Source organism: Electrona antarctica (genome assembly GCF_951216825.1).
Source record: "Electrona antarctica genome assembly, chromosome: 20".
NCBI classification, from domain to species: domain Eukaryota; kingdom Metazoa; phylum Chordata; class Actinopteri; order Myctophiformes; family Myctophidae; genus Electrona; species Electrona antarctica.
The window spans coordinates 41,651,584-41,672,127 of NC_136801.1; positions in this window are offsets into that span (position 1 = coordinate 41,651,584).

Here is a 20,544-nt window from a genome sequence, read left to right on the forward strand (position 1 = left end):
AATTAGATTCGGTTATCTAAATGTGTATATTACATGATATTACATGATATTACACAACATGACCCTGCTGTGACCTGACAGACGCTCTCGCACGCACGCAAGCACGCACGCACGCACGCACGCACGCACGCACGCACACGCACACACACAAACACACACCATGGTGCAATCACCCTGAATAATGGATTTAGGTAATTGGAAAACGGGACAGAAAGCTGCACACACACACACACACCCACACACACACACACACACACACACGCACGAACGCACGGTCATTTTTATGAATGCTATTTTGCCAGAAATATACAGGGTCCTTGGAGTCAGTCCTTCCTCCCCAGGAAGATGCTGCACATTTAGGTGAAATGCATCACTCTTGTGCACACCTATACGAGCTTGTATATCTGCTATCTTTGTACCTAAATCTTAAAATCTGAAGTATTACATCTTGAAAGCATTAATAGGGAGGTCTGGTGTATACAGTAGGACTCAAATGCAGAATGAACTAGAACTGCACTCTGTTGAGTGCCTACTTGCTTGTTGCACACAAGTAGGCCATAAATGGCCTACTAGTGCGCAAGCAGAGCGCGCAAGTACTGTCGTAGCTATTTGCTACGTACCTACTTTTTGCACGTAAAAAAGTAGTATTATGAAGTATATCGTAATAAAGATGTGGAATAAAGGACCCAATGCCTTCGATGGTGACATACATGTATATCTCGATCAGTGTCGGGTGGATTAAAGGAAATGCCTCTATGTATATGTATATGTAATTTGTAAGTTGATTAGCGGTATACTGTGGTTACTTTTGATGCGTATGCACCGTCCCAGCATATGACATCAGGGTATAACTGGTATAGCTAGCTCTCAATGATGACTAGCTCTCAATAATGACGTAATAAAGATGTGGATTAAAGGACCCAATGCCTTCGATGGTGACGTAGGCCTATATCTCGATCAATGTCGGGTGGATTACAGGAAATGCCTCTATGTATATGTATATGTAATTTGTAAGTTGATTAGTGGTATACTGTGGTTACTTTTGAAGTTTTGATGCGTATGCACCGTCCCAGCATATGACGTCAGGGTATAACTGGCATCATATGCTAGCTCTCAATGATGACTAGCTCTCAATGATGACGTAATAAAGATGTGGATTAAAGGTCCCAATACCAGAGTGTAATTGGTTTTCGACGTAATGACGATATGTTTTAGTGTCGGGAGGATTAGAGGTAATGCTCCTATGTATATATGTATGTAGTCTGGCACCACTGCCGTATCAGGCACAAGTAGTCATTACGTAATTTGCTGGGGCGGTGCATACGCATCGTCCTGGGCGAAACTAGTACTTGCGCGCTCTGCTTGCGCAAGTAACAAGCACAAGCAGTGAATGATGCAAAATATCCACTCTCGGGAAGGGGCATGCGCATGGCGTTAACTCTAACTCACATCCCCAAAATACGACACCCATATATCCGACTACCCAATATTCCGACCATAGAGCCCCATACTAGCCTTATCCCCTAAACCCTAACCATATAGCCCCATACTAGCCCTATCCCCTAAACCCTAACCATAGAGCCCCATACTAGCCCTATCCCCTAAACCCTAACCATAAAGCCCCATACAAGCCCTATCCCCTAAACCCTAACCATAGAGCCCCATACTAGCCCTATCCCCTAAACCCTAACCATATAGCCCCATACTAGCCCTATCCCCTAAACCCTAACCATATAGCCCTATACTAGCCCTATCCCCTAAACCCTAACCATATAGCCCTATACTAGCCCTATACCCTAAACCCTAACCATAGAGCCCCATACTAGCCCTATCCCCTAAACCCTAACCATATAGCCCTATACTAGCCCTATCCCCTAAACCCTAACCATAGAGCCCCATACTAGCCCTATCCCCTAAACCCTAACCATAGAGCCCCATACTAGCCCTATCCCCTAAACCCTAACCATAGAGCCCCATACTAGCCCTATCCCCTAAACCCTAACCATATAGCCCCATACTAGCCCTATCCCCTAAACCCTAACCATAGAGCCCTATACTAGCCCTAAACCCTAACCATAGAGCCCCATACTAGCCCTATCCCCTAAACCCTAACCATATAGCCCCATACTAGCCCTATCCCCTAAACCCTAACCATAGAGCCCCATACTAGCCCTATCCCCTAAACCCTAACCATATAGCCCCATACTAGCCCTATACCCTAAACCCTAACCATAGAGCCCCATACTAGCCCTATCCCCTAAACCCTAACCATAGAGCCCCATACTAGCCCTATCCCCTAAACCCTAACCATAGAGCCCCATACTAGCCCTATCCCCTAAACCCTAACCATATAGCCCTATACTAGCCCTATCCCCTAAACCCTAACCATAGAGCCCTATACTAGCCCTATCCCCTAAACCCTAACCATAGAGCCCCATACTAGCCCTATCCCCTAAACCCTAACCATATAGCCCCATACTAGCCCTATCCCCTAAACCCTAACCAAAGAGCCCCATACTAGCCCTAAACCCTATCCATAGAGCCCCATACTAGCCCTAAACCCTAACCATAGAGCCCCATACTAGCCCTATCCCCTAAACCCTAACCATAGAGCCCCATACTAGCCCTATCCCCTAAACCCTATCCATAGAGACCCATACTAGCCCTATCTGTGTGTGTCTGTGTGTTAGGCTGTGCAACAGTGACATGCTATTTCCGTGCTCGGACACAGCCAGTGACACAGGGACAGGCCCATAGGGACAGCCTATCTGTCTATAGGACTGGTTGCACCACTCAAAAATCATGAAAATGTGTGCAAATATATGAATATAATACTCTTTCACAGCAATCGTTCCAGGTCCCTGGAACAACATATTTTCAGATGGGGGTCGTGGCCAATTACATATCATTCTGGGGGTCTTTGGCATGAAATAGTTTGAGAACCACTGACAAGAGAAATATATGTTTTTTTCAGAAAACCGTCGTAATGCGTGCCCCTCAACTCAAGGAACCTAGGCACTAGAAACGTAAATACACAGAGGACACTAACGTCGCATATGACGACAAACTGACAAGAAACTGCACACAGGGGGACAGAGGGCCACTATATTTCCACACTCACTCCAGAGGGCCACATTTCATATTACTGGTCACTGGCATATTTGAAGTATACTTATTTAACCATAAAACATTCTACTTTACTTGTGGGGATCCTCACAAGTATATTAATACAAGCACGCACGCGCACACATTGCAATTCCACAGTGAATTGAGATTGTGTCAGTACTGTGTATGTGCATGTGTTTGCAAGGTCAATAAAGCCATAAAGAACAGTGCTATCTCCCACACACACACACACACACACACACACACACACACACACACACACACACACACACACACACACACACACACACACACACACACACACACACACAGGGTGGAGAGTGCTGGACCCTTCCATTTGTACAGTTAAGGGCGCATTTGGAACCCCCTCAAGGACTCATGGAGTCATTTTCAGTCTGTTATTAAACTGATATTCCTCCGTGAGATACTGTATCTTTAGGGGGAAAGATTTGCATATTTACTGTACGTAGAGTATAATATGACAAAATGTTCAAAAATCACACCCGTGTGAAGTGAGGGGCGCTCTTGTCGTCGCACATCATCCAATACAAAAATGAACGTATACTTCTTTGTGAATTCATTTGTCAACTTATGTTATTATCTTTTAACCACGATGATGCAATGTTTAAACGAAAAACTCATTTTTTCGCCATGATCATGTAAGATGACAACTGTATTCATTTGACTGGTTTAGCCGATTTGCTCGTCTACATATGACGTACATTTTCTACTTATTCTACAATTCTACAATTTTCTACATATGACATTTGTCTACATATGACGTAAATTGACTCACCCTTGAGGAGGTATTGGCCTCCTCAAGGGTGCGCAGTGCCACGTCGATTTTCATTTGCTCGTTACCCGGGGGCATGATGAAGTATTCGGACTGTATGTAAGCGCCAAAGACGTCTCCTTAGGTTTTAACTGGTGACGGACCTGCGTGGTTACCAGGCCGTCGAGATGTCAGTTGGACGGTGCGTTCCGCTCCGTGCTTCTGGCTTCTCTTTCACGTCGAAGGACCAATGTAATCGAGACTAAATCTGGTTGCTTGGAATTGGGCCCGAGGATCGCACCTTGGTATAAGCAAGGGGTAGAAATGCGAATCCTTGAAGACAGGTGATAGTTATCCACAACTAAAGTCAAGCTTAATTCCACCTTGAACCTATCGAGGCCTTCTTTTATAATATGGCGATGTTGTCATTGTTGTGATGTCAGAGTGACATCTCATATCCTTCGTAACAATTGTCATATTTGACGGACATTTGTGTGCGTGTATACGTGCGTGCGTGCGTCATGGTTTCTTCTTTCATTTGGAGGTTTCTTTGGTCCAGATTGGTTGACGTGCAACACGATTAGTAACACATCTAACACCTGACGCACACACAAACACACAAGCACGCACGCAAGAACAAATGCACACACACGTTTGTATCATTATACCTTTGAGGACTTATGGAATTTTAGGATGGAAACTTTATGAATGCCATTTTAAGCAGGCGGCAAGCATCCTGTTCTGGATATGAAGTCAATGAGGAAGTCGTGAAAGCACTGCAGTTCTCATTAATGACTTAATTTGTTGTCTACTTTTAACATGTTCGAAATAAAGCCGAGACGACGGCAGCACATGGGTACAGTTCATTTTTAAATGCATTTATTTTAATTGTCCACAGCATGGAGCGTTGCACTTCTAGACATCAACTGAGACATTGTTCACAGATCTACTTTGATGTTCCATCAACAGTATATCTACATCTGTCGCCAAACAATCCTTTATAGGTTTCAAAGCTCCTTAAGTTCTGACTGGAACGTTCCTCCTCATTATATTCGGTCAAGAAAAAACACTCTCAACATTCTCGATTGTTTCAAACGCTGCCGTCGACTCTCACCTCGAGAGTTCCTGTTCATGCTTTCACTAACTATCAGCAGGCTTATCGTACAGAAACCGATCTATGACGCAATGCTTCATGTATGTGCTTTGCGTATCGTTGTCGTGTTGTAGCCTACTGTAGGTTGTTCTATGTTTTGTCCCCCCGACTACCCCCCCCCCCCAACACACCCCCGTTTGATGTTGTCTGAATTGTCCTGTTTATGTTTGTCTGTTCAGTGTTCTTTTGTTTTTTTTGTTTTTTTAAATATATGTATCGTTATGGAGTCTGTATTTGCGGATCCCCGTGAAAAGGAGATTGGTGCATGTCAAGGGGTTATTCATTCCCAATAAGGAATTTCAACACATCAGATGCTTATTGTTCACACCCAGAGGTGCCCATCAAGTTATTTCTCAGTCACTCGCCTAAACCAACAACAATATAATACTACTACTTTACATAAGATACTACTTTAAATGTGCGTGCGTGCGTGCGTGCGTGCGTGCGTGCGTGCGTGCGTGCATGCGTGCGTGCGTGCGTGCGTGCGTGCGTGCGTTTGTATCACTATACTTTTGAGGAGATTTGAGGACACGCTTTAGGATGGCAACTTTATAAATGCCATTGTAAGCAAGGCGGCAAAGCATCCTGTTCTGGATGTGAAGTCAATGAGGAAGTCATGAAAGCCCTGCAGTTCTCATGAATGACTTTGTAGTCTATACTTTTAACATGTTCGAAATAAAGCTTTTCATTCATTCATTCATTCATTCATTCATTCATTCATTCATTCATTCATTCATTCATGCATTTCAATTATCATGATATGCCTAGTAAGTATGGTCTGATTAACCGTATCTGTGGCAAACGTTGTATATGTGAAAAGGTATTAAGGTGACCTGAGCCTATCCTAGCTTGTCTGTATGTATGTACAAAAAAAATGGGTCAAAGTCAGCTAACAACAGTGACATGAAACATGTGAAAAGAAAATGTATATTAATTTTGTATTTCATGTGTTCTTGGTGTTAGTTAAGAGTTTACTTAGTTTTATTTATAGTATGCTTTGTCTCCTGGTTTGCTCTGTTGCCTTTGTTACGTCTGTTGTCTCACCTTTACTGTGATTAGGCCTTAGAGTATATATTAATAGAGACGGCACCGCCGCACCGGGAGGAAACCCTGAGGCGAAATGGACACAGTGGCCGAATCTGGTACTGCAGCTCGAGCCAGCGCTGGTCCGTTGACTATCATTGCGCACGTTCATGTTCTTGGGGCAATGACACGTTTCATATGTGAACGCGTGCAATGATAGTCAACGACCAGCGCGCTCACTATTTGGCCCTGCAATCCATCCCAGAATGCACTCTGTTCCTACCCGGAAAGGAGGAGTGAAATCGCCTCATGCGCTTTTGAGCAACTTAATGCAAGTGGATGGGAGGAGAAATCCGGTGCCGTCTCTATTAATATATACTCTAAGGATTAGGCTAGTGTTCCCTCCTGTGGCCTCTTAGTTCCCCAGCCTATCCTAGTGTTGATTGTTAGAACTTTATGTTCACCTGTGCCCTGTTATCCCTGTGTATGTGTGTGTGTGTGTGTGTGTGTGTGTGTGTGTGTGTGTGTGTGTGTGTGTGTGTGTGTGTGTGTGTGTGTGTGTGTGTATATATATATATATATATATATATATATATATATATATATATACTCCCCTGGTTTTTCAGTTCTTGGTTGAATGTCACTGTTGTTGCCCGACGTGTTTCCTGGATTTTTTTGGGGGTGAATAAACCTCTTGCATTTTTAGACCGTCTGCTTCTGTCCTGCATTTGGGTCCTACCCTTTGACTCACTGTGACAATCTCAGTGGCAAATAGTGTACTTTTACTCCACTATACAATTATTTGAAAACATTAGTTAGTAGCTACTTTGTAGATTGATTATTAATTCAAAGAAAGTTCACATTTCGGCCATTTGAAAATAGCCGATCTACAAGCTCACAATGTGTTGCGATGCGACGCATTGTGAGCTTGTACATCCGTCTTTTTCAAAAGATTCTATACAGTTGAAAACTCAAAACGACACATTCTGCATAATGAGTACTTCTGCTTTACATGCCGAAGTAATCGATACTAAAATCCGCTTCACTGCCGTTGTTTTTCACTAACCTTTGAAGAATCACCCGATTGTGTATGTCGTTCCATTGCACGAACGTGTGCCTTAAAATAGCGTGATGTCACAAAGTAGCCGCCCAAACATCTAATGTCTCACGAGTTATCAAAATCGCGGAGCAGACTTTTGTCCGACATACCATAGGACCGACATGCGGAAAACGACCGGATTAAGGTTGGCGAACATGCGTCAAAAACCGGTTAGCTGCCATACTACTATTTGGCCAGGAGATGGGGTCATTGCCCAGTGCCAGCCGCATTTGAAATAGGTCGCCAAATAGCTAGCGGATGTTGACATCGGCTTGAACCGGAAGTGAAAGTCGGCCATTTCACAGTAGTGTATCTAGGCCTTTCTATACTAGCGATCCATTTTATTATCATAACTAAGTCACGCTGCGACGCGTTGTGAGCTTGTAGATCTGCTATTTTCAGCATGCAACCAAGTGTAAAATGACTTATACTCGATCTCTTGTCCACTAGTCCCTTCCTGACATTTTAGTCTAGTTTTTATTTGTTGACGAAATCGTCAGTATATTTTGTCTTAGTTTTAGTCATCATAGCTTAGTTTTCATTTAGTTTTCGTCAGTGGAAAATTGTCTTAGTTTTAGTCGACGAAAACAACACTGGATTGTAAGATATCTTATTTAACCATCACGCATTCTACTATGCTTGTGTGGGGGCATTTGGTCATGAATCACAATTAGTAATACGAGCTCACACACACACGCACGTGGGCAAGCACGCACACACGCACGCACGTGGGCAAGCAAGCACACACACACACACGCAAGCACACACACACGCAGTGTGGGGAAAGTGTTAGCGATCACTTTGATATGTCTCCTCCTGTTAGATTATTTATCGTCTGATCTCACTTTAATGAGCGCTCAATAATTAACACTGTGGATAATTAAATGTACAGTAGTTCACCTCCGAGTGGACATGTCTGTAAATTACCCCTATAAGTCTGAGAGGCACCAAATGGACCCTTACAGGTCTGTAACTCTGAGAGTGTAACACATGGAACCAAATGGACCCTTACAGGTCTGTAACTCTGAGAGTGTAACACATGGAACCAAATGGACCCTTACAGGTCTGTAACTCTGAGAGTGTAACAAATGGAACCAAATGGACCCTTACAGGTCTGTAACTCTGAGTGTGCACATGGAACCAAATGGACCCTTACAGGTCTGTAACTATGAGTGTACACATGGAACCAAATGGACCCTTACAGGTCTGTAACTCAGACTGTGTAAATGGAACCAAATGGACCCTTACAGGTCTGTAACTCTGAGAGTGTAACACATGGAACCAAATGGACCCTTACAGGTCTGTAACTCTGAGAGTGTAACACATGGAACCAAATGGACCCTTACAGGTCTGTAACTCTGAGAGTGTAACACATGGAACCAAATGGACCCTTACAGGTCTGTAACTCTGAGAGTGTAACACATGGAACCAAATGGACCCTTACAGGTCTGTAACTCTGAGAGTGTAACACATGGAACCAAATGGACCCTTACAGGTCTGTAACTCTGAGAGTGTAACAAATGGAACCAAATGGACCCTTACAGGTCTGTAACTCTGAGTGTAAGCCTACACATGGAACCAAATGGACCCTTACAGGTCTGTAACTCTGAGAGTGTAACACATGGAACCAAATGGACCCTTACAGGTCTGTAACTCTGAGAGTGTAACAAATGGAACCAAATGGACCCTTACAGGTCTGTAACTCTGAGTGTGCACATGGAACCAAATGGACCCTTACAGGTCTGTAACTATGAGTGTACACATGGAACCAAATGGACCCTTACAGGTCTGTAACTCAGACTGTGTAAATGGAACCAAATGGACCCTTACAGGTCTGTAACTCTGAGAGTGTAACACATGGAACCAAATGGACCCTTACAGGTCTGTAACTCTGAGAGTGTAACACATGGAACCAAATGGACCCTTACAGGTCTGTAACTCTGAGAGTGTAACACATGGAACCAAATGGACCCTTACAGGTCTGTAACTCTGAGAGTGTAACACATGGAACCAAATGGACCCTTACAGGTCTGTAACTCTGAGAGTGTAACACATGGAACCAAATGGACCCTTACAGGTCTGTAACTCTGAGAGTGTAACACATGGAACCAAATGGACCCTTACAGGTCTGTAACTCTGAGAGTGTAACAAATGGAACCAAATGGACCCTTACAGGTCTGTAACTCTGAGTGTAAGCCTACACATGGAACCAAATGGACCCTTACAGGTCTGTAACTCTGAGAGTGTGTAAATGGAACCAAATGGACCCTTACAGGTCTGTAACTCTGAGAGTGTAACACATGGAACCAAATGGACCCTTACAGGTCTGTAACTCTGAGAGTGTCCACATGGAACCAAATGGACCCTTACAGGTCTGTAACTCTGAGTGTACACATGGAACCAAATGGACCCTTACAGGTCTGTAACTCTGAGAGTGTAACACATGGAACCAAATGGACCCTTACAGGTCTGTAACTCTGAGAGTGTAACACATGGAACCAAATGGACCCTTACAGGCCTGTAACTCTGAGAGTGTAACACATGGAACCAAATGGACCCTTACAGGTCTGTAACTCTGAGAGTGTGTAAATGGAACCAAATGGACCCTTACAGGTCTGCATGAATACGAAAGAACACACTGATAAGAACCAGTATGTGCGCGCATGCAGGCCGGCACCAAGATAACTCGACCACTCATTAGATGCACTGTAAAAGTAGTCACAGCACTGTGACGTGTAAGAATGCATCCCATCCAACCTCTTCCTCCCAGTGTGGCGGGAGAAGGTTTAGGATGTTTACTGCAGTGATCTCTCGCAATTATATACCCGACACGTCGGGTTCATGATCCAGATTATATCGTTACGTCATGTTGTATAGTCATTGTTTTGTATATAGTCATCAGGCCGGTATATATACCCTCATTCTGGAACTTCCTTCATTTCCCTCAAACCGGAAGAAATAATACCTTCCCGATAAAAGCGTGACTCACACTACGCCACATCAAGGCCGACAATGGAGGTGTGAAGTTCACTGCCGTGCGCGGTGGGGGAGAAAGGGTGACAGGGGTCAGTTTGACCGACAAGTAGCTGGAAATGAACAGACAGAGATGGTACACATACTGTATGTCTAATTTCACATTTAGAAAACGCGTCCGAAAGATCTCACACAGACACTCAAAGTGTTAAAACACATCCCACATTTTTTTTTCCGCTTTTCTTTTTCAAGGTTTGTTTTGAAAATGGCAGTTCTAGAAGCTCACGGCGCATTGTGAGCTTGATCTGCTACTTTTTTTTTTTTTTTAATTATAATTTTTATCCCACGATTTTGTAACCCATTTTTCACCCCTGTGTCAATTATCTAATGTGATCCTGGGCTCTACACACCCTCCGCCAACCTGGGGAGAGCAACGGACTTGAACTCATGCTTCCTTCATGCATGAGTGTCCAAGTCACTCCTTTACACCTGACAGGGGGGGAGTTTCCCTGGTTGGAAGTAGTGCGTGGAAGGAACACGTTATTCCAACCAGTTCCTTTCCCCTCCATCTGCTACTTTCAAATGGCTGATATAAAGTGTTCACAGTTAGTTATAAGTAAAGTGCTCATAGCCGTAGTTAATCGCTTATTTTTAGGCCTGTTCTCATAGCCCTGTCGGCTGCATATTTCTCTCACGTAATCTGGAAATACATGGTCATGCAGTATTCACAGGTCAGGGTTAGTGACAGACAGAAGGGTCCTTGTGTTTCGGACATCTGATAAGGCTACTGTACTTCTGACACAAGGGGGTCAAGTGAGTGTTGCTTACACTGACACACTGACGCACTGACGCACGCACGCACGCACGCACGCACGCACGCACGCACGCACGCACGCATATATATATAATTCATCCCGTCACTTCACTCACTCATTCGCTTTTTCTCTTGCCATGGTGTCCCGTTTCTGTGGAACTTCGTCCCTTTTTTCGTAACCGCTGAGGCCACTGAGTTGGTCCAAGCAGTGTTGATGGTGACAGGCACATTTTTATTAAGTTTTAGTCATAGTCTTTTGAATGAAAGTTAATTATATTTTAAGTCATGAAATGTTTGTGTCGGTCTATGGTTTTAGTCGACTAAATATAATTTCAGTCAGATAACTCACGTATAATCTTAACCAATATTTATTATAGAATGAGAATACAAGTGTGCACACTAATATGCACACTGCGCCCTTCAGCACAGCATGAAACCCCTCGAGTATATCTGACTGAACTAACTCCGCAAGCTATGTATCATAAGATTTTAGTCGACTGAATCAAGAGTTGGTTTAGTCGACTGAATTGTCCGATCTACAAGCTCACAACGGGTCGCAGCAGATCTGCTCAATTCAGAGCACATGAGCAAACATAAAATGTCTTGTTATTTTTGTTTTATCTGGATCTCTTCTCCACTAATCCCTCCCTAACATTTTCAGGTTCAGGTTCAGGTTTATTTGTCATATGTATACAGAGTATAAATACAATGAAAATTATTTTGCTCAGAGCACTCTCAGTCTTACATACACAGGACATAAACAAACATCTATAGTGCAAAGAAAAAGACAAAAACACACAAAAAAAGTGAAGTTACAATACAGTGCAATACAGTTCAAGGTCAGCTGTTCAGCAGCCTGACTGCCTGGGGGAAGAAACTGTTACTGAGACGGGTGGTGCAAGATTTGATGCTCTGGTAGCGTTTTTTGGAAGGGAGTGGTTTGAACAGGGTATCATAAGATATCATAAGATTTTAGTCGACTGAATCAAGAGTTGGTTTAGTCGACTGAATTGTCCGATCTACAAGCTCACAACGGGTCGCAGCAGATCTGCTCAATTCAGAGCACAACACCTCATGAGCAAACATGAAATGTCTTGTCATTTTTTGTTTTATCTGGATCTCTTCTCTACTAATCCCTCCCTAACATTTTACATTAAAAAGGAAGAAATAGCATATCGACTACAGGATTACAGTGTGACGCGTTGTAAACTTGTACATCATGTGAAATACTAGCGTAGGCCGCAGGCGTGTCACAATAAACGTCTAATCACAATCATCATCGTTTCCATGCATGTTGAAAAGGTTTCATACATTGACCCATTTAGACCTGAGGCCGATTCTTTTTTTTTTTTTATGTTTTTTTGTGGCTTTCGCCTTTATTTTATATTTTTTATGGAGGGACAGACAGTAGGCTGACAGGAAATGGGGAGAGAGAACCTGAGGCCGATTCTTTAAAAAAATGGCTTCTAAATCATGACAGTTTTCTGGGAAAAAAACTATGTTTCTATGTTCAGTGTTTCTCAAACTATTTCATGTCAAGGACCCCCAGAATTATATGTACCGGTAGGCTAATTGGTCGCGGACCCCCATCTGAAAATATGTTGTTCCAGGGACCCCCTGCCCAGAAGCAAAGATTTGAGTTAAAAAACGTTCACTCACACAAAGATTTGCGCCACATTTTCACGATTTTTCAAAAATAGCAGATCTACAAGCTCGTAGCGTTGCACTCTGTGCCGCACTATGAGCTTGTAGATCTGCTATCTTTCAATAGCTAAAGTATAACGTAATGCTTAAAACACCAAAAGGCACCAGTTATTTTCCTCCAATCAGTTAAAGTCATTTGAACACCTCAGAAACGAGTTTAATCTGCCCAGAACTGATTTTTATAGATACCTCCAACTAAGACACTATTTACAAAGACATGATGACTGGGACAAAATTCGAACCCCTTCGAGTTTGGAATCTCTTTTTATGGACATACAAAAGCAAAGTAATTTCTCTCTTATATCAAACTCTGCTAGAAATGGTTCCCAATAATTCTCTTTCTATAAAAGCCAAGTGGGAGGCAGAAATACAACAAGAGATTTCACAAGAAGAATGGCTAGATGCCTGCACTGAAGTGCATAAAGTAACAAACTCTAACTCTTGAAGAGAATATCAATGGAAAATTGTAAGCAGATTTTTTAAGACTATTCTAGGAGTAGTGCCGACTGGGTTTGAAGGTAGGAAAAAGGTATACCTCCTCCAGATATTGTTAACAGCGTCCAAAAAGACTATCACAATAAATTGGCTAGGAAAACACCCTCCAACCCAATGGCTGAATAAAGTAAAAGCAATTAGACACATGGAAGAAATTACTTATTTGGTGAGGCTACAAAATGAGCAATTTATTAAGAAATGGACGCCCTTCGCACGAGATTTAACATTACAAAAATGTATTTCTGCAAAGAGATCATGAATGTTTAATGTGATATGATTGTACAATATGTGGGTAGATTAAAATATGTATGGTACGTTTTGTAACTCGCATATACTATTTATCATACTCCCCCTTCCCCTTCCTTTTCTTTATTTTTATTTTATTTTTTTCTCTTTCATGTCACTTTTATTGTTAGTATTATTTATGATTATTATTATTTTTCAAATGTGTTACTTTCAATGTTGCTGCTTTCTCCTTGGGGAGACAATTTTGTACTGAGAACTGAATGATGCTATATGATGCTTGTGTATAAAATGTCTACCCCGGCAATGACAATAAAAACAATAAGTTGAAAAAAACAAAACACCAAAAGGGGTTCCCATCCTGAAGCAGAAATAGCAGATCTACAAGCGTACCTCAAGCTGCCTCACACTACAGAAACAGGAGGCTCCTGCCCTATGGGCCACATGACTCGGCAAGTCTTACTTATTTACATTTTCAACCGTATATCTTCATATAATTTGGCTTCACTAATGCTCGTTATAAGATGGACACATTTCTGTCTCCTCACTCTGTGTCTCGCCAACATAGTGTCACTCTCAGGCCAATGAGTCTAACATTCATTAGAAAGACATATCAGTCACCAGAAGCAGAGACGTGTGTTTTCAATGACTCTAACATTCATCAGAAGTACAATATCAGTCACCAGAAGCAGGGACGTGTTTTTTCAATGACTTTAACATTCATTAGAAGGACAATATCAGTCACCAGAAGCAGAGACATGTGTTTTCAATGACTCTAACATTCATTAGAAAGACATATCAGTCACCAGAAGCAGAGACATGTGTTTTCAACCAGTCTATCATTCATTAGAAGGACAACATCAGTCACCAGAAGCAGGACTGTGTTTTCAATGAGTCTAGCATTCATTAGAAGGACAATATCAGTCACCAGAAGCAGAGATGTGTGTTTTCAATGAGTCTATCATTCATTAGAAGGACAACATCAGTCACCAGAAGCAGGGACATGTGTTTTCAATGAGTCTATCATTCATTAGAAGGACAATATCAGTCACCAGAAGCAGAGACGTGTGTTTTCAACAAGTCTATCATTCATTAGAAGGACAACATCAGTCTCCAGAAGCAGAGACGTATGTTTTCAACAAGTCTATCATTCATTAGAAGGACAATATCAGTCACCAGAAGCAGAGACGTATGTTTTCAACAAGTCTATCATTCATTAGAAGGACAACATCAGTCACCAGAAGCAGGACTGTGTGTTTTCCATAAGTAACACTCATTAGAAGGACAACATCAGTCACCAGAAGCGTCAATATCAGCAGCGATCGTGTGTTCTCAATGAGTGTGACATTCATAAGAAAGACAATATTGGTCAACGGAAGCAGGGACGTGTGTTTTCAATTAATCTAACGAGTTTGAGGTCACAATGGGTTCATAAAGGAGGGCGGCAACAGGGAATCAAGCAACTTAAAAACTGCCTGTTGTTAAACACAAAAGCCTGAGTAGGAAAAAATAAGGCCCCCAGAAGTGTTTCGTGAAGTGAAATTCTGCTTTTAACATGAAACTAAAACTAAACCATGTCTCTAGAACCAGGTGTGCCTGCACCTTGCACATTGCTGGACCAATTTAAACAGCGGATTCAGCAAGTTGGAAGGAGATGTGACCGCAATTCTGCTGAGGAAACGATGCTCTCGCCCAGCACAAAGTCACAGGACGCACCCATCTACAGTAGCATCAGCACAGCTACAACAGTGGGTGCCCAAAACTTTTGTTTTCATGTCAAGGAACCCCATTACTAGTCAGCAAAGGCTGATTTAACCCCCCGACTTCACAAAGCACACACAAAATATTATGATACAATATAGCGCATACATGCCAGATAATAGTACCCTTGAAATATCCCAAGACGTTAGCTTGTTAGCTTTGTTAGCTTCCGCAAGCCGTTTACATTAAGGATTACTATGATTATGGTAAGCTCACATATCACACATACAGTAATTAACTGGCAAAAAAAATAAAAAAATGAATTATTTGGTGGACACCAAATAATTGCAGAGGACCGTTAAAACAGCAGCTAAAATCATCGGCAGCACAGAACTACCCAGTCTCCACAACATCTACACCACTCGTTGTATGAAAAAAGCCCACTACATCATTAAAGACACCAGCCATCCCGCAAATGCCCTGTTCAAACCACTCCCTTCCAAAAAACGCTACCAGAGCATCAAATCTCGCACCACCCGTCTCAGTAACAGTTTCTTCCCCCAGGCAGTCAGGCTGCTGAACAGCTGACCTTGAACTGTATTGCACTTCACTTGCACTTTTTTTTGTGTTTTTGTCTTTTTCTTTGCACTATAGATGTTTGTTTATGTCCTGTGTATGTAAGACAGAGTGCTCTGAGCAAAATAATTTCCATTGTATTTATACTCTGTATCTATACATATGACAAATAAACCTGAACCTGAACCTGAACACCCTGTAACCGTGGGCCTGGCGGTTACGAGTGTCCGCCCTGAGATCAGGAGTTTGGGGGTTTGATGTGCCGGCCTGGGTCATATCCACAGAAACGGGACACCGTGGGGAAGAGAAAGAGTGAATGAGCGAGTGAGTGAGTGAGTGAATGACTGAATGAGCGAGTGAATGAGTGAGTGAGTGAGTGAATGAGTAAAGTGACGAAGTGACCCGAAGGGGTCATCGCTACGTTGGCTTGTGGTGACATTTTTGTCAACATATATATATATATATATATTATTATTTTTTTGCCACGGACACACACAATGAGTGGACAATAATATTACCAGAAACACATAAATAGATAGCCCTGAATAACAGGTCTTTAACGCTGAGGGTTAAGGGGGTCTTTGCAAATAAAACATTTGAGAACCACTAGTACTAGTGACTAATATGCCATACATATTCTGAAGAAAACCTGGAGACTTGACATTCAGTACATGGGTGTTATGATGAAAATGAGAACATTATAATGGTGTGTAAAACAGAAAATCAAAAAATTGCCACGGACAAGAGCGAGTCTTTTTTTTACCAAGACCATTTAATGTGTCCGTGTATGGACATGTTGGTGGCCACATGCTTGGCCCGTGATGAGATAAAATAGACCTTTAAAACTCCTTTGCTGCCCCTAGTGTTAGCATGGTTGTACTGCCCCAGCGGCCGCCCGTCCAGGCCCGCTCTATATGGAGGTTGTTGTCCTTCCGGGTTAAACAGGAAGGTGTGGGCTTCCGGAAGTGAAACGACACAACACAACACAGCCCCCAGCCTTTAGCTAGCAGAACAACCAGCTACATCTTCTCAGCGATGCGATACAAAAATCACAAATGATTTACGACTGTCGGGTGCGCACCTTTGGAGATACGGCACTTTGAAAATCGGGTTATAATGGAGGCCCAACAGAGCTGGATTTAGAAATCGCATCGCTGGTGGTGTCGGAGGAGGGCTATACTACCCGGAGCCATGCTAAAAGGTAAACAAACGGTTGGCGCGTTCATATATGGATTAAACGTATGTCTACGCTTATAAGTGTAGCTGGCATAGATACAGTAGGTCCAAATAGCCTAGCTACGTTTATAAGCGTAGATGGCAAGAAAAGACTTAATGCAGTTATCATTACTTATAAGAGTGTGCACCCCTAGCTGTGCTTATCAAGGTCACAGAGAGACAGAAAGATGTCTATATAGATGTCTGAAAAAGTAAGAGACACAGGAGAGCTCTCCAGGACAGACGACCCCTCTGGCCTGCATGCGCTTCAAGGGGCCCCCCTACCAACTGACTGATATGGAGCGGATAATAGATTTGTGATATAACAGGTCGTATACTGCTTTTATCCATGTTGAAATCCTGTTCATAATTCATATCACGTGGACCCATTCATATTTGGGATATGTATCCCGGTAATCCCGGCTTAGGGTCGACGACAGAGTACAGCATCTTGCAATGGGTCTGGTCCACGAGATTCGATACACTACCAAGATACCCATGTACCTGTCTAGATACTTCCTTAATGTTAACGAAGTCCACACCCACAACACCAGAGGGAGTGCAACGAACCATGTACAACCCAGATTCGGCACAAACAAAGGACTAAATTATTTTCGCTCCTATGCCACCAAAATGTGGAACGCCCTACCAACAGTCATTAAGACATGTGAATCCCTTGACTCCTTCAAAACCGCTCTCAAAGGGCACCTACGGATGGCTGCAATTCGAAACTGGCCCCCGTAAAAATCTGAATCACCCCCCACCGCCCACCCCTTTTCCCCCTCACTGTATATGTTTCTTTTCCCTTTTTACCTCCTTTATGATGAATTCCTGTTCTGTTCTTTGACTATATAGAAGTGTCTATTTGTACGTCTCTAAATGTTTTGATGAATTGAACAAGGTGGACCCTCTTGTAAACAAGTGTAATGCTTAATTGGGTTGTCCACTCACAGTTAACAGTCTTTGTATTGAGTTTGTGCTTGAAATGTACTGTAATTCTGCAAACTGTTAATAAATATTTCAATCAATCAATCAATACTTATAGAGAGATGACTTCCGCTCACCCGGTAGGTAATTTGGAGCAGGTGCGATGATGACGAGGCATATACCATGTGGAAAGGAGGGACACCTTCCTCAGGCCTGAGGAAGGTCGCAAGACCGAAACGTTGCTTTAATAAAATGCTCTGAACCCAGCAAGTGGCGGTGTGCGGGTGTCCCTCCTTTCCACAATCAATCAATCAAAAAACCATTAAAATATGCCATTTCTTAAGGTCCTATGAGTTATGTTTACAGCCTGCTTATTGGACTTTAGATAATTCTGAACCAATACCAACGCATCACCGGTACATCTGCCAAATCCCAGTACTTCCATTTGAGACACTCAACCGGCAAGGTATGCGTCACCTGGCCAAATAGAGCTGAAGGAACATTCAAGTCCAAAACAGAAGCTGTGTGTTCCAATGGATGTAGTTTAGTGATACTACTTTTCATTGGTTCAGAATTCTAAGAGCTATATATACACAGTATATACAGTACACAAACTCCAAGCTCACAGTCAGAATGCATTGTGATACTGTGTTACTGTTGGGCGACATTATAAATAAGAAAAATGAAAGAAAGAAAACATGAAAAGTACAAGGTTTCTGCCAGGAACGACTTGTTAAAATAATAAAATAATGTGTAGGAGCAGACGAGGACACACACACACATACGCATGCACACGCATGTGTGTGTGTGTGTGTGTGTGTGTGTGTGTGTGTGTGTGTGTGTGTGTGTGTGTGTGTGTGTGTGTCTGCATTTGCTGACACACAGGTTCGTATACTTGTGAGGGCATCAACATTTTAGGGCAGCAAGCGCACAACGTGAGAAAACAGAATGTTTTGCCACACTCCTGTCAACATTTTCAATCACATGCACATCAAAGCTACTGTACCGACAACACGCACGCACGCACGCACGCACGCACGCACGCACGCACGCACGCACGCACGCACGCACGCACGCACGCACGCACACACACACACACACACACACACTTAAGGATTTAAGGTATTGACTGACGATACACACATTTAAGCTATTGACTGAAACACACAAATCATGTGCGTGCGTGCGTGCGTGCGTGCGTGCGTGCGTGCGTGCGTGCGTGCGTGCGTGCGTGCGGTATAGCGTTGATGTGCATGTGACATACGGTGTATGGTTAACAGGAACAAACCATCTGATATGCAGTCTGGGCTCTCATACACTGACTTGATTTGATTAGATATATTAGATCTATTAACCCATTTTGGGCGGGAACCCCTTTTGGTGTTTGTAAAGGTGTCTACTAACATATCCCACATTGGTTTATATTCAACCACCCTAGGGGAATTTTTGACAGATGCTGAAAGTTGGGGTACCATCAACAGCCAATATATGGCAAAATGTTCTAAATTTCATTATGCTTTAAATAGCATGTGGCGTGTCAAACTAGGGGGTTTTCATCATTCTGATTTTTGTGCTAAAATTGATTTTTTTGCAGATCTTGGTTCTATAGAGTCCAAACTATGAGAACATGATGGGGTTCAAATTTTCCCGACCCCCACCCCGTTTCTGTGGGGGTCATCTATTTGGGACCTCCCAGAACAGTATGCCAGCCAGTTAATGTCCGATTTTCATAATTGTTTTGTATGTTTTAAAACATTCTGAGTTGATTTCTTAAACTTTTAAAGTGGTCAGAAGAATCTTTTTTGACTTTTGGTAGGGGTGTTTCATCACCTGGGACCTCCCGGACTGACCCCTGGGCCTATCCCAGTTCTCATTACATTCCTCGCTCTGCTCCTGCTCCAGAATATTGTCAAATTAGATCATAAATGAAGCATAAAAGTATTTGTAGCTGGGCTCTGATATAAAAAAATAGTAGTAGCCAATACCAGGGGTCTCCCACAGGGGGCCCATGGCCCATAGGGGGTCCTCAGAGTTACTACAGGGGCCCACCAAATAATTGTGGGATAGGAACTTTTTTATTTTTGAGTGGGTGTCCGTGTGACACCTATGTGACTCGTGTTAACCTATGTTTGTGTGTGACTCATGTGTGACTCATGAGTACCAGTAGGGGCGCTGTCGTGCCAGAAACAGAGAGAGAGAAATAGTGCTGTACTGTTGCCTGCTAATGAGAGCGAGAGAGAGAGAGAGGGGGGAGGGGGGTGTAAGGGGGGGAGTTGCACCACTCAGTTCACACGGGTGTGATTTTTTTTACATTAAACCACTTGAACCATAGCATCCCTTTTCCAAGGAGAACTTTAGCTGATCTACAAGGTTGTAGTTTGAGCTTGTAGATCAGCTATTTTCAAAGTAAGGTGCCTCAGACCCAAGTGTAGCAAATATTGCTGCTAAATAAAGGCTGCTGCTGTCTTTCTCTTTTCTCTTCGTCTTTCTGTTGTCGGTCAGGTGACTGGGAGGGCTACTTGTCATCCTTAGAGGAACTCATCAAGTATGTCTTTGCTCGTGATCTCCTTAACTATGCTCGACTGATGCCAGTCTATCTTGCCCAAATGAACGCTCTTGAACAGGATGACCCAGAAACATGGAACGCACTGAAGTCAGGTGAATTTGTGGTGGCAAAGTCAGAGATACCGTTCACTCATCTCTTCACAGATCAAGCAGATCAA